Source organism: Urocampus carinirostris, chromosome 3, assembly GCF_059441175.1.
Source record: "Urocampus carinirostris isolate Australia breed hairy pipefish chromosome 3, RoL_Ucar_1.0, whole genome shotgun sequence".
Taxonomy (NCBI): domain Eukaryota; kingdom Metazoa; phylum Chordata; class Actinopteri; order Syngnathiformes; family Syngnathidae; genus Urocampus; species Urocampus carinirostris.
Window position 1 is genome coordinate 67049596 of NC_142351.1, and position 14161 is coordinate 67063756.

The window sequence follows — 14161 nt, forward strand, 5'->3', positions numbered from 1 at the left end:
ATGAAATAGGCAACAGCGCTTCAAATATTTTGTTCAGAACAAAGGTTAACAATCAAACAAAACAAAGTGACGATCCAATCCCTCTCTCTACCTCTATCACTCCCTCCACTCACTTCCTCCATTTCCATCCTCCCTGTTTTTCCATCCCTCTTCCTCTCTTTGCTTTGCTAAGGCTGATAGTTTCTTCAATTTATTCAAAGTAGTAGTGCCTCACTTTTGACCATTAGTAACGGTAACGTCCTTGTTACGGCGCAAAAAAAAATAACTAGTAACATTACCCATTTACTAAAACAAATGACGCCTAAAGAACACTTTGCGTGTCTCTATACATGTGTGATGTAGCCAACCTGCATGTGCATTGTTAAAGCAAAATGTCAGAATACATGTGAGTTTATAGCAGCCCATTGACACATAAAGATCCTAGCTAGTCGACAGAAAGAACTCAAAAAAACACAAAGTATGTTGTAGCAGCAAGATAGTGACTTTATTTTAGGCATAGAAGTACAATAAAAAAAAAAAAATAAAAAAAATAAAAAAAAATAAAAATAAAAAATAAAAAAGAACCTTGGTTTTCGAACGCCTCTCAGTTCGGACAAATCGGTGTTCGGCCAAAAATTGAGAAATTCTTGCTTCGCTGTTCGGTCAAAAAAATTGGAGTTCGAACGCCGGTACGCTAGGGTGCGATGCTGAGCGGCCTACGGGTGTTTTAGCCCCTAATTATGCCTCTGAAGAAGGTCGGTGCAAGCAGGACAGGTAAAAAAAAAAACAAGTTGTTCGTACTATTGCCTTTAAGAAAGTCATAATAGCTAAATATGAAAGAGGTGTACGAATATCCGATCTTGCTAGTGAATACAGCATGGCTAAATCTACTATCAGCACGATAGTAAAGAATAAGGAGGCTGTGAAATCGAGTGATGCAAGCAAGCAACTACCGCAAGTTTTGGAAGAGCTTGAAAAACTTATGATTTTTCTCTCCCCACCGTCCACCACAAAGGTAAGAAATCCTATTCATAATCATTTTTTTTATTTTTACACGTTCATGTTAGCGGAATCTTTCGTACAGAAGATTACGCGGACGTACGATTAGCCTGGGTTAGCTTCATGTTTACGTTCATGGTAAACATTCAGGGTGTTGGAACGGATTAAAACGATTTTACATTACTTTTAATGGGAAAAACGATTTCGGTGATTGAACAAATCGGTTTTCGAACAGGGTTCTGGAACGGATTATGGTTGAGAACCGAGGTTCCACTGTATATATTTGATCGGGGGCAGCACGGTAGCGCAGTTGTTAGCGCGTGTGCGGCACAGTTCTAAGGTCTTGGGAACTTCCTGTTTGGGTTCAAATCCAGCTACCGGACTTCCTGTGCGGAGTTTGTATGTTCTCCCCGTGCTTGCGTGGGTTTCCTCCGGGCACTCCGGTTTCCTCCCACATTCCAAAGACATGCATTTCAGGTGGATTGGCCGGTCCAAATTGTCCCTAGGTGTGAATGGGCGAGCGAGTTGTCTGTCCCTGTGTGCCCTGCGATTGGCTGGCAACCAGTTCAGAGTGTCCCCTGCCCACTGCCCGATGATTGCTGGGATGGGCTCCAGCACCCCCATGACCCTACTGAGGATAAGCGGTGCAGCTAATGAGATGAGATGAGATATTTGATCGGCGCTGGTATTTTTTCTTTCAATGGTACGGAAAAATGAAAACATTGGCTGAAAGTGCTTGAATATGGCCATGAAAAAGGTGTAAAAACCCTGACCACTCTGAGGAGAGGGCATACCCCACCTTATTTCTGAAGTTTGCAGATCATCGAAGTTGGCTCAGTCATCAGCCCGATCCTAACCGGCAGGAAGTGAAGCATCGCAGAACAGAACGGCAATTAGAAGCCGGGCCTGACATAATTTCGTTATCAACGTTATCAATAAAAGGTGTGTCAGGGAAGGGTGAACTCGTTTTTGCGTGGACAATCAGTCACTTTTATTTAGAAAATAAAAGTTGTCCAACACGCAGGGACCAAAGACAAAAAAAAAAAAACAGGCTTACAGGCAATTACTCAGAACAAACGGGCACGAACAGGTCTACAAGAAAAAAAGGCAGTAACTCAGAACGAACGGGCATGAAACAAAACAATGGTATGGCCACGGGCAGTCCCAAAACGAGCCCTTAAGAATCGCACACGCAATTAAGTCATTCTGTGTCAGCCAGTGTCAAGGAGCGGGACCAGCTGGGTGTCATGGCGACCATGCAGGACATGACAGAACCCCCCCCCCCTTCAAGGGACAGCTCCTGATGTCCCAAAATAAAATAAATACCTCGCACCCCAGAATGGGTTGACGCTCCCGATGAGGGCAACCCCGCTCCCTCCTCCGAAAACGCAGGAACGGGGAGAGGGAAGGGCAGGTGCGGTCGTCGTCGGATGAGTCGGACTGGCGATCGGCGGAGTCGGGATGGCGATCAGGGGAGTCGGGATGGCGGGCAGGGGAGTAGCACAGGCAGGCAGGGGAGTCGGACAGGCGGGCAGGAGAGTTGGACAGGTGGGCAGGGGAGTCGGACAGGCGGGCAGGGGAGTCAGACTGGCGAGCAAGGGAGTCCGACAGGTGAGCAAGGGAGTCGGACAGGCGAGCAGGGGGGTTGGACAGGCGAGCAGCGGGGTCAGAGAGGCAAGCAGGGGGGTCAGAGAGGCATGCAGGGGATTCGGACAGGCAAGTAGGAGAGTCAGACAGGTAAGCAGGAACTGAAGGTCGGCCGACAGGCGCGGCGTTAAGGCCGACAGGCGCCTCGGACAGTTCATACAGATAACGCGACAGACGCTCAACCCGCTGAGCGAATTGCTCCATCTGGCCTCCTATGCGTTGACCTCGCTCGATCAGCAGCTGAAGGGCGGTTACCTCACTAGTCGATAGGCAAACGGCGTTCCCCGGTATTCCCGAAATTGGGTTGGGATCGTTCACTGAGTTCACGTGAGTTGGCCATACCATTCTGTCAGGGAACGGACCGAGAGGCAGGAAGGGTGAACTCATTTTTGCGTAGACAATCAGTCACTTTCATTTAGAAAATAAAAGTTGTCCAACGCGCAGGGACCAAAGACAAAACCAAAACAGGCTTACAGGCAATCATTTAGAACAAACGGGCACAAACAGGTCTTCAAGAAAAAAAGGCAGTAACTCAGAACAAACGGGCATGAACAGGTTTTTCCTCGAGTCAAACAAAACAATGGTATGGCCACGGGCAGTCCCAAGACGAGCCCTTAAGAATCGCACACGCAATTAAGTCAATCTGTGTCAGACGGTGTCAACGGGCGGGACCAGCTGGGTGTCATGGCGACCATGCAGGACATGACAAGGTGTGTATTAACAGTGGGACCTCGCTACTTCGCAGTTCCACGTTCGTGGGTTCAGAGCTTCGCAGGTCTAAAAAAATAATAATAATAAAATAAAATAATTAAAAAATAATAATATATATATATATAAATATATATATTTTTTAAGCATTTTTGAAGGGGCATCGCTACTTCGTGGTTCCATGTTCGCGGGTTCAGAGCTTCGCAGGTCTAAAAAATAATAATAATTAAAAAATAAAAATTTAAAAATATATATAAATATATATTTTTTAAGGATTTTGAAGGGGTGTCGCTACTTTGCGGATTTTCACTTTTCGCAGGTGGTTTTGGTCCCCATTAACTGCGATAACCGAGGGATTACTGTACACGCAAAGAGAATTTCCTGAACTGGATACACCTCCGGCCCGCTTTGACCATGGCACCTGCGCGGACGAATGGAGGATTGCTTTCAATAATCCCGACACCGTTACGCCTCACATTCGCAGCCTCACATCCGCACCTGGGAAAATAGATTTGAAACAAGGGCAGCGCCACAACCCCCCATTCTCGCTGTGGAATGAGCAGATGGAGACTTACACGTCGATTATGAGCGCATTACCTGCGAGTGCTTTGATGAACGGGGACAATACACGCGGTGCTAATAAAGGCCGATCAAACATTATGACTGGCTAATATGCCTGACTTCTTTGTCCCCATTTAGTTACCATCAACCAGGCCTGTGAAACAGCCAACTTACTGTCCTTGTCTTCCCACTTCTTTTATTTAAGTGCCAGCGCTATGTGCAGTCCCTACAGGTTCCCGTCTTTGTTTAAGCACTCTGAGTTCAAATCCAGTGACTGTGTATGAGTGTTATTTGCCAAATGAGTCTCCAGAAACAACTTTACCCGATACAACCTTCTCACTAGAAGGGAATAAATACTGCAGCGGTGTAAACCTCTCTATCAATACTTATGAATCTGATTGAGATTGTTCAGTGCTCTCAAAGCCTTCTATCACAGGAATTGATTTGAAAATGATTCATGAAATAAAATCAGAAAATATTTCTATATACTTCAAAACGTGCTAATATTTTAACATTCAATTATCATACTTTCCACTGAAATCTCGCAACTTGTAAAGGCTTTTCACACTCACCCGCCAAGAATGATGTTTTTCCTATTTGTGAAATTTAATGAAAAAAAAAAACAATTCTGATTATCCAGGTTGTCTTCAGTGTTGTACATTGTTCCCTTTGGTTGACTTTGATCAGGGAGTGCCCCACCCGCTGCCCAAAGGTGGCAATGTGGTTGGGATGAACTGCAATGGTATTTGCGCTTACACACTTGTTTTATTGCATTTTCTCTCATGACATAAACCTATAAATTCGTGTTTTGCTTTATGCCCAAGTGAGCTAACGTGGGGCCTTAATGTTGTCTTACCCAGGAATTGGCCTCCTTGTCTCATTACCTTGTATTCCCCTGGTGCAGACGAGGTTTTGTATCTTTTATCGCACATCATAACCCTGTGCAAACAAAATGTGATTTGTTCTTTGGTCTCCAAAGCGCCTCATGTGGAATTTCTCCCCCTCTCTCCTGATACTTTCATTATCTTCTAGTCTTTGAAGCATCAGCACGGATAGCCCTGCTTGCACCTTGTAGATAAACAAGGTGAGGTGTTCCCCTATCTGAGTCAAACACTTTAACGACTCCCTTTCAAAGTCCGCGACGCGTTTATTTTCAAAAGCGTCCGCCACAGTAGCTCACGTTTGACACTGATCGAGCATAATCATCAAAGATCTCTCACAAAAAGAAACACGTACACACACACACAACGCGAGAGCCCTACTCCCCCTACAAGCCCCCCCTCCAGTGCTAGTGAAGCTAACCACTCCAGGGAGCTGGAGACTCAAGTAATGACATACAGTACATGCAGAACTTGAAAGATGTTAGGAAGAAAGAAAAGTGAAAACCCCACAAACACACGTTAAAGAGTTGCACGAGCACACACAAAATAACATATAGGCTAAGCTTTCACCTCTAAGTTTTCTAGATTCTTAACCAAAGCAAACACACTAATAAAAACATAAATTCAACCAACAGGCTCCAATTTTGACATTGGTTACCCTGCAGCACTTTAATTTAGACATTTCTAGGCCATATTAAACAGGGTTTGTACGGGTACTTAAATCCTTGAATATGTTTGAATTTTAATGTTGAGTTTTCAAAGTTGAGAAAATGCTTGTAAACAGTAGCCATTTCCATGTTTCTTCCCAGTCTGACTTTAGAGACCATGCAATAAATGAAGAAAAAAAATCTATGTGCGTAAAAATAATGACAACACACCTGCTCCGGTGCCTTGCCATTATGGCGTTGTCATCTAAAATGTCAATGCCCCCTACTGGTCACACTAAAGAAGAAAGCTCTATTTGGAAAACTGGGTCTTTTGGCTTGACTCCCAACCGCCTCCTCAAAATGTTATTTTTTTTAAATGCCATATAATTGATCATAATAAAACTTGATTCATCACATTTCTACTCATTTGCAGTTTCATATTTCAGGGAACCCATGCAAAAAAATATTAAATGTAAATTAAAATATTCACAGGTCTACATTATTTGTAATCAAATTTTGTTTCTGGCTTTTTTACACACTGTGTCATGATTTGCCAATTGCCCTCACTTGCCCTCACTCGTTTAGCCCCAGCTGCCACTCGTTCCCTAATTAGTTCTCCTCCTATTCAAACACATCACTATCATTCATTCCTTGTCAGTCTGTGAGAGAACCTCTGCACATGCAAGGCAAGCATTTTTGACTCTGGCTCCCGTCTGTCCCATCCCGTTCTATCCAGTATTCTGCTTGTATGTTACTGGCTTCCCGATTGTCTCCGGATACCCGACTTGCTTCCGATCTCCGACCACGCTCCGTTCTCCCGTCCCGGCTGCCTGACTTGCTTCCGATCTCCGACCACGCTTTGTTAATGAGGGCTTCTTACTCCTCCTACACAGCAAAGAACCGGTTCGCTCTGACTTGCCCGATCCCTCAATAAAGCATTGTGTTAAATGTTACACAATTGGCGGAGGTCACTCCCGGGCCGCGCAACGGAGCGAGTTCGGCGGACGCGGCGTCTCACGGCGCGATGCGAGATGTCTGGGATGGGCTCCAGCCCCCCCGCGACCCTAATAAGGATAAGCGGTGCAGATAATGAGATGAAATGATATATATATATATATATATATATATATATATATATATATATTTTTTTTTAATTTTTTTTTTTTTTAAGGATTGTCGCTACTTCACAGATTTTCACTTTTTGCGGGTGGTTTTGTTCCCCATTAACCGGGTCTAAAAAAATATTTTTTTTTTTTTTTTTTTTTTTGAAGGTGCGCCGCTACTTTGCGGATTTTCACTTATCGCGGGTGGTTTTGGTCCCCATTAACCGTGATAACCGAGGTCTTACTGTATTGTGTTCCAGGCAAAAGGTGGAAAGAGTCGGACACAGGTCAGGGGCTCTAAAATCTCATTTAAGAGCTTAACCCCGGGAGTGAAGTGTGTGGGCTGGAATCAGCGCAATCAACGTGGATGATGTATGGACTCGGTGTTGCGGTGCAGGACACACTCGGGTCAACAGGCACCGGGGCAGCCGACGCATCCTTGGATAAAATGAAAATGAGGTGAAATAATAACAGAGATTTTATCATTCCAAGTAACGTGCAAAGCTGCCGGCTATTCGATTCCCGTGGTTTTCTTTTCCCTTCCGCGTGGCTAATGTCGCACCGCTCGCTGACTGCGCTGTGAGGAACAGAAGGGACCCGAACGTGGCTCAACTTAGCCGTCGTTGATTTAAACACGGGGAACATCTGCAGCAGATCCTCAGGCCGTTGTCAAGCAAATGAAGTTTGTTACTTTTTAGCATCCTGGTGGTAAACTTTCACCTCCAGCAGCTGGAAGTTTACAGGCATACGTTATTAATTGAAGCGGGAGTCTTCACAAGATGGTAACAAGCCCATTTGAGGGAGTGGATTCTGCTGCCGTGAATGATATCGGCGCGGGCTGTTACGGGACAGAAACAGGGTTTGCACGACAGCTTGAAATCCACGAATTGTAATGTTTGAAAAGGGCTTGACTTTTATATGAAGCACTTGGAAATGCTTGAAACTGTTGCCATATTTGTTAGTTTAGGTTTTGGGGTAGCATTAGGGTTTTAAACATATTTTATGGTTCCAAAATAGTATTGTGGCGAGGGTTAGAAATTAAGCTTTTAGCTCCTTATTCGGGTATTAAAGTGAATTTAGGGTTATGAAATGCCCTCTAAAGACCACCGTAGGTTCTAAGAGATAGCTCACCAATGCTGGATTATTGTGATTTCCTAGTAAATTATTTGTTTCAGTGTTTGACTGAATCTATTTAACCTTTCTTCCAAAAATTAATCCTGGTCATAATATAGTAATATAGTTACAACATGGAACTAACGTTCAAGTTGTTATCTTAGAAATGCATTTCACACTGGTGCCCTTTGCGCTAATTAGTAAAAGAAATGCTCTCGCTTGAAAATGGTTGGAGATCCCTGGTCGTTTAGAATTAGAGTTACAGTTTGAAACAAGGTTCAGGGCAAAGTTTACAGCTAGGGATGGGTGTAAGGCTAAGGACTCAAGTTTGAGGTTCATATTAGGGTTGCAAACTGAATGTGCAGTTCTAAAATGGGTTAAGAGCTAGGGTTACAGTTGGAATCAAGGTTAGGGATAGAGTTACAGCGAGGGCTAGGTGTAGGTTTAGGGTTATGAACTAGAGTTTGAGCTCCATACTAGGGTATAATGTATTGTTCCAAAATTGGTTTATAGTTAGGGTTACGGTTTGAAACAGGGTTAGGGCCAAGGTTTACAGCTAGCATTAGTTGTAGGGTTAGGGACTAAGGTTTAGGTTCCATATTAAGTTTGCAAACTGAAAGTACAGTTCCAAAATAGGTTTAGAGTTAGGGTTACAGTTTGATACATGGTTAAGGATTGGGTTATAGCTAGGGTTAGGTGTAGGTTGAACGGTTATTAAACAGAGTTTGAGCTCTAAAATAAGGTTCAAAACTGAATGTTAGGCTCCAAAATATGTTCAGAAATCGGGTTACGGTTTGAAGCAGGGTTAGGTCTAAGGTTACACTTAGGGTTAAGTGTAGGTTGAGGAACTAAGGTTTGAGGTCCATATTAAAGTTGTAAACTGAATGTAAAGTCCCAAAATAGATTTAGAGCTGGGGTTAAACATTGAATGTGGGTTATTGGCTAGGGTTACAGTTACGGCTAGGTGTAGGGCAAGGATTAGGAGTTAAGGTTTGGGCTGCAAGTTAGGGTTATAAAACGATTTTGGGTTCTGAAATAAGGTTGGAGCTAGAGCTGGGATTTGCAACTGAGGTTGATTCTCCCATTATATTGATCGGCACTGGATTTAATCTTGTGATTGCACTAAGGGAAAAAATAAATAAATAAATAAATAAAAAAAAACATGTGCTTAAATTTGGCCATGGAAAAGGTGTACCAACCCTGCAAAAAGTGAGTTTGTTGAGCTGCTGGAGCTTTGCTCTGTAATGAGATACATGTCTGGTAGTTGCTTCGGGATGGGAGACAGATCAAACGTCAGGGGGCCCTCTGGAAACCTGCCATAATTACAATGGGCTGTAGTTCAAATATTTATGCTTCAACCAAACCGTGAGATCCCTTTCACACAAGACTCGAGTTGTGATGAGCTCACTCACCTCCATGCATGAGACAGGAGTGCCAAGAGCTTGAACACATGTGGGGCTGATTATATTGGGCGGGGTGATAATGGGTGACCCAGATGTGGGGTGTTTAACAAAATGTGGGCCACACAGGTCCCTCGTTTTTATTTTCGCAAATCACGCTTTAGAATGGCTCACGTGAGACATTTTGCTACATATTGCAGGTGATGTTTGGGGCTGAATCTGTGCTTGCCCTCCTGAAGTCAAGTATAACTTCATTGGATTTTGTGGTGTTGAGTATGATTTATATTTTTGGAAAACCACATCGTCCGCATCGCCCCCAAAAAATAATCTGCATTTTTATATAGCGCTTTTCAAGTCAATAAAGACTTCCCAAAGCGCTTTACAATGCTTCACATTTACCCATTCACACACTCACACAACAGCGGCAGTGCAGCCATGCAAGGCGCCAACCTGCTTATTGGGGGCATCAGGGGTTCAGTGTCTTACCCGAGGACACTTCGACATGAAACACGGAGGAGGATTCAAACTGCGATCTCTTGATCCCAAGACGAGCGCTCTACCTCCTGAGCTACTGCCGCCTCCTTTCTGTATACTGCATCATCCCCATCAGAGACGAGTCCTACAAAGGTGGTGTTCTCGGGTAACTTCAGAATTGTATTCGCGGGATAGGTTCATAAACAGTCCAATTAATACTGGTGTGGGGCAGTATAGAGACAGTAGAGGGATCCAGTGCTCACTGTCAGGGAGACGTAGAATATGAGCATTGTTTTAAGTCAAATATGAAAGTTTTTATTTGGTGGGAGGAAATTCAATTTTGTTTTCAACATTCTTATGTGTTCTTTAGATCAAATTTGGCCAAAAACTTTGGCACATAGAAAACAACAAATACAACTGCATGAAAATCAAGGACCAGGACATACAAGCTGCTAATTTTAGCAACATGTTTAACACAATAATAATTGTTTTTTAAAGGTGAAAATTTTATATAAGGGTTTGTATTTAAGTCTCTAAGGCAAATCCTACATCTCCTACAATATGCTGCTGTCAATTTAATATGGCGGACCTGGATGAAGGAGAGAGATCAGGTGACGGTAGTATAAATAGGCCATCTGCCAGCACCTCACGGCGCCCGACCCTTTGACAGCATTGGAGTGACTGACGAGAGCCCCCATGTCACTCGCAATCAGGACATCCGTGCTTGAGGAACCTCCAAGGACCAGGCTGAGCTTCACGTCTGTGTGTTTTGAAGCAAAGGGCAGTGAGGGCTGTTTTTTTTCCCCTGAGGATGCGTACCTGAACATAATGTCAATGCCAGCCTTCAGTACGTGTCCGATTGTGGGGAAATCCAGATCGAGATTACGATGGGTGAAAATAATTATATCCGTTTTCTGCTAACTAAGAAACTATTCCAATGTAAACGATGAAGACGGCACCTCGAGAATCAGTATCAAGAAATCAACACTATAAAAAATGTGATGGGAATTAAATGAGAAGGAGCGAAAGTGTGGATATTTGGACATATTTCTATGCAAAAAAGAATAAAATAATCTTTGTTGTCATCAAATACATAATAGTACATATCTTTTACAACAGGCCCTCAGACTCTCGGTCCGAAAGCCAATTGCAGCACTTAGGATGATTGTTTGAGGCCCCATCTTTAATATGAAATGTTATCATTTGAGGACTAGATAATGCTGTATTCTGCTGTGCATCCAAAAATGAGTGCTACAAAGCACAAGAAAGAATATAAACTATAGATAATCAAAGTGACTATTTTCTTCTATTTGTTTTGCCCAGCCTTTCATCAGTTTTTTTTTCCAGCTACCCGTAGCAGCATGATGGTGGACTATCATGTTAGCTCCCTCTAAGTCTCGCTCACTTAATGGAAAATAAATGCAATTTTTTTTTGACCTTCGAGTATTTAAAATAATGCTCGTTTAAATGATTTTGCAAAATATTTAGATCAATGTTCTGTTTTTTTTTTTTAATCAACTACTCCTTTTTACCACTAAGAGGCAATGTATACGGGAATTTTGAAAAAAAAAAAAAAAAAAAAGAAGATATTTGATGGTGGTATGATTTTTTTAATTTTTTTATCAGAACTCCTTTTGTGGAAGACCTGATTGAACATGAACCTCACCCAGACCCTAGGTTATGTGTCCTACACAATTTGGGAGGTTTTTCTGCTTGAATACAGTTGATTCCAAGCTCCTGCTAGCCTTCTTCGAGGACCAGGCTGCCCAACTCTGTTTTAAACCGGTGTGAATTGTATAGGCTTTAACACAGTTGCTCACATAACTCTCAACTGTGTAGTGCAGTTGGTTTGGTCAAATTTGATATGTTGCGGTATTTTTTTACATGCAGGCACAAATCAAATTGTAGGAGACTAATGCCATATTCTGAATTTGTGAATATGGTGAGCGACAGGAATAAAATCATCATTGGTTTAATCTCAAAAGTCAGATGCGTAAACAACTCCTATTTGCATAATGACATCATCTATAAACTTGTGATGGGAAAATTCTCAAACATAATTTCATCTCATCTCATCAGCCGTACCGCTTATCCTCATTAGGGTCGCGGGGGGGCTGGAGCCCATCCCAGCCATCTCCGGGCAGTGGGCAGGGGACACCCTGAACTGGTTGCCAGCCAATCGCAGGACACACGGGGACAGACAACTCATTCGCTCATTCACACCTAGGGACAATTTGGACCGGCCAATTCACCTGAAATGCATGTTTTTGGAACGTGGGAGGAAACCGGAGTGCCCGGAGGAAACCCACGCAAGCACGGGGAGAACATACAAACTCCGCACAGGAAGTCTGGAGCTGGATTTGGACCCACGACAGGTTCCCATGACATGAACTGTGCCGCACAAGCGCTAACCACTGCGCCGCCGTGCTGCCCCCAAACATAATTTATTTAAGGTAATTTGTTTGTCTCTGGGCATGTAAATCGATTAATTTTGATCCCTTCACAAAGCAGACATATGCAGGACTTTTCCCTGCATGTTAACGTAGTAACTCAAGGAGTGGCAAACTCGCTATTACACTCAGGGCTGATTAACAGCTTGCTCTCCGTGGCATGCTAGGATGCTAGCTATCACCATCTACCTTAGCTAACACCAGAAAGATGACCCCCTCCAGTGGAGTCATGAACATTTATGAGGTACGAGGATGAGGATGTACAGAGTGGACATGACATTGCACTGCACCACCTGACAAACAGGTTAGCAAACTGAATACAGGACGGTGTATACAACCATTCTCTAAACAAAATGTGAAGAAGAGCAAGTGGGGAATAACCAACATTTAGACAAGGCATGGTTCATTTAGGGTCAAATGTGTCGTTTGATTTAACATTTCTGTAAAATTCACATAAAATTCCAATCCAAGACACACCCAAAATCAATTGAATGAAGGTAACTCTCTGAAGTTTTTTTTTTTTTTTTTTCAAACTGAAATTCACTGCAAGTGCGACTAAAATTGGGTAATCTAAGTAGAAACACACAGAAGTTGAATGTTTTTATTCTGGCCTTTTATTTATGTGATTATTTAATGCTTTATTTATGTATTTGCAACCAGAGGCATGCAAAAGAGTGCAGCACGGACACCTCAGCTGGAAAACAGCTGGGACAATAGCATAAAGCCTTACCTGGTCCCAGGTCCACTTTGGGTATCTTGTTTTAGATTGATGTTTTTGTGATGAGTAGCTTTTGAATCTTGAATCCCAAGAGTTTAAACTTTCCAATCGTGTACGGCATGAAGTACCTCAGTCACTTGTAACATTGGGAAGACATAACTTTTTTATCAACAGTCCAACGGCTCCCTATAATCATTGGAACGTTAAGGAGTTAAAAGTCGAGGCAATGATGTTTAACTTGTAACTCATATGCAAGAACCACAACAAGGCAAGCAGGTGCATCTGCTAAACTGGTAATTGCACACTAATTTGCTGCTCAAACGCTAATTCAGGGCAACAACCTCCGCGTTGCTATGTAGACAAGGGGGAGGCAGCACTTGCGTGGAGGAATTCAGTCATGTTCCTGTAGGGTTTTACTGGAACTTAGCTCATAAATTGTTAGTGCTCACTCCATTATGCCATTCTTCTGCAATCCCCGGGAAATTCCAGTCGCCATTTATAATTACTGCACCAACTGCCGGCTGACAAGGCTCATCTGCCTCCACAGTCGGAGGTTGTCTCTTAGCCGAGGTACCTCTGCTGTGCCGACGCCCTCCCCTTGTCACTACAAATTCCTGTCTTTACCTACGCAGCCGGTGGCACAATCAAATATGGATGCATAAGGTGCTTAAGGAGAGCACTGTCAAGACAAACAAAGAGCCCAATCGCTCATGAATCGGTGAGCCCGCCACAAGAAGACATACCCGGGTAGGCGTGGAATAGTTGGGCCAGGTTGCATGGTACTGTTTGTGACCCATGAGAAGATATTGGCGTGCCACCGATGCCAATTTGACTGGATGTATAAAGTTGTTCTGCCAGGTTCTGTAAAATCCAACTAGTGTTTCAACAAAGGTTGTTTATCCCCTTAATGTTCCTGTAAAGTTCACCTAATATTCCAATCCAAGATGTACCCAAAAAGGCGGGCTGTTTGTCATGGTCCACAGCCAGCTTTATCATATACGGGCCTGTATGATAAAAGGGACATTGCCCCCCGAAGCTCCGAATGTTTTTTAATTTTACAGGTGAGTCTGTTTTTTTTTAACACGAACAATTTTACACCAGAAGTGTTGACATGTATGTGGCATTATTCCTGACCGTTTCAATGTCAAGAATGAGTGCTTTATTTTAAGTTTCAAGAGGTTAAAAAAACATAAATGGTTTAAGAAGCCAGTTCAGTTCCACTTCTGGGTTCACTAATTAAGTCTTTCAGGGTCCTAGGACCTTCATTTCAAAATATTATCAGCATATCACTCTCCTCAGACGTTGTTCCAGCATCTTTTATGTCCGCTATCATTAAACCTACACTTAAACGACCCAACATTGAGCCAGAAAGCTTATGTAATTACAGACCTGTGTCAAATTTACTGTTTCTTTCTTAAGTACATGAAAAAGTTGTGGCAGGTTTGCTGAATGATTTTATGACTGAAAATAATATTTTAGAA

At 43.0% G+C, this 14161-nt stretch overlaps 1 long non-coding RNA gene across 1 annotated transcript in view; it reads right to left on the reverse strand.

Annotated features, from left to right (window-relative positions):
* Positions 1-12889, reverse strand: part of LOC148370525 (uncharacterized) — a 49646-nt gene extending 36757 nt beyond the window's left edge. Inside the window, exon 1 of the long non-coding RNA XR_015849914.1 lies at positions 12693-12889. This is a non-coding gene — a long non-coding RNA (uncharacterized LOC148370525). The remainder of the gene's footprint in view (positions 1-12692) is intronic.
* Between the last annotated feature and the right edge of the window lie 1272 nt (positions 12890-14161).